Below are 1,965 nucleotides of genomic sequence, written 5' to 3' on the forward strand. Positions count from 1 at the left end.
GGTTCTTATTCTATCGGTCTCTTTTACCGAACTGCTAACTTACCGGAACGTAAACAAATCAACATCGGTTGTGAATTGGTGGCAAGGAACACACACTCACACATACACACACACAACACACACACACACACACATGCACGCACACACACACACATACACACACAGACGCACGCATGCACTCACACACACACACATACACACACGTACACAGGAATATATATGCGACGGGCTTTTTTTCAGTTTTTGTCTACCAAATCCACTCATAAGGCTTTGGTCAACTCGTGGCTAACGTAGAAAACACTTCGCTAAGGTGCCACGTAGTGGGACTGAATACGGAACCACCTGGTTGGAAAGTAAATTTCTTACCACACAGCTACGCCTGAGTCTATATGTTGAAAAGTTATACGAACAATCACTGCTTGTTACATACACAGGTTTTGTGTTCGGATGTTATGCTTAGTCAAAATCTCATTCTTTAACATTATTTTGCGGTGTTTAAGCTTAATGGCTCCGAATCTATTTTAATTTTGTCAAATGTTACTTGTCTGAAGATTCCACCTGTTATACCCGTCATTATTTGAGCTCCAAACGTAAAATCTCTCACTGCATCAAATAGAATGCATTCTATGGGACGATTGCAAATTCATCAGACAAGAGACGTGCTATGTAACCGAGGAATACATCATAGAACTGACTAACTCATCGTGAAGAGTATATATTTCCAACTACAAACAACAGTCACTGTTTCTTATAAAGTAAGATCCTCGTTGAAACCTACCGATTTTCCCCAAAATAGTATAATCGTCAGAGAAAATGCTTCTGAGAACCCATTTCTATTAACAGTTGAGGTCGAATGCCGAACATGGTCTACATTTCAATGGCTAATGTAACGTCTTGGGAGATATTTTATTCTCATTCCAGACCAACAAAGCTTTTGATTTATGTTTGATAAAACTTGTAAATGCAAAAGAAAAAAAGAAAAAAGCTCCCGTCGTGGATCGATCATTCGCCATATAATTTTCATATTTTCTATCGATGTGGGAAAGAGAATACGAGGAGGTGGCTGAAAAGTTTCTAATAGAAGGACCAGTTAAGTAGGATTTTATTCAACATATTCCACTCTAAGATTCACACACTTATTGCAACGGTTTTTCACTTTTTCTGAAGCCTGAAGAAGAAGCAATACTCTTAAAGCCAAGTGCTTTCCAGTAATGCCCACGTCGTTGGAATGATGTTTTATGCTTTTTGGAGTATTTCATGCGATGTAATCTCTGCTCTCGACTACTACAAATAAGACACCTTATGACTCCTTATTATTCGTTGAATAGCCTTTGGTGTATGGATCCCTTACAAACATTTCTAATTAGTCACCACCATCATCACCTACACCACTACCACCATCGCTCCCACCGCCGCCACCGCCGCCGTCGCGCCGCTATTGATACCACCACCATCATCATTAGCATCGGCGTAACTGCAGACGGCAAGACCAGCAACATCAGCAGCAGCAGCAGCAACTGCACCAACAGTGACAATAGTACAATAGTAACAGCCTGCAACAATAGTAAGAACAACAAACTATAATTTCACCATAAAAAGTTTTCATTTTCACTTGTAACCTGTCCGGGCAACATCGCTGTAGAGGAAAAAATTATCAGGAGACACCAGCCGATCACACGCACACCCATACAGGTAGATACACGCATACACACACACACACACACACACACACACACACACACACACACACACACACACACACACACACACACACGCACGCACACGACACGCAAACACGTGTGTCCATCTATCTATCTATCTATCTATCTATCTATCTATCTATCTATCTATCTATCTATCTATCTATCTATCTATCTATCTATCTACATTCAGACACTCAGACTTATAGATACGTACACAAAGTCACATAGCATAAAAAGTTATATAGCGTATACATATATACAC

General features: G+C 40.2%; 1 protein-coding gene across 1 annotated transcript in view; it reads left to right on the top strand.

Annotated features, from left to right (window-relative positions):
- The first annotated feature begins 1,832 nt into the window (after window positions 1–1,832).
- Window positions 1,833–1,965, top strand: part of LOC106868314 (probable serine/threonine-protein kinase DDB_G0267686) — a 109,582-nt gene continuing 109,449 nt past the window's right edge. Inside the window, exon 1 of the mRNA XM_052967962.1 lies at window positions 1,833–1,965. This exon is cut by the window's right edge and continues 978 nt beyond it. The gene's annotated coding sequence lies outside the window, so the exon portion shown is untranslated.

This window comes from Octopus bimaculoides, chromosome 5 (assembly GCF_001194135.2).
Source record: "Octopus bimaculoides isolate UCB-OBI-ISO-001 chromosome 5, ASM119413v2, whole genome shotgun sequence".
Taxonomy (NCBI): domain Eukaryota; kingdom Metazoa; phylum Mollusca; class Cephalopoda; order Octopoda; family Octopodidae; genus Octopus; species Octopus bimaculoides.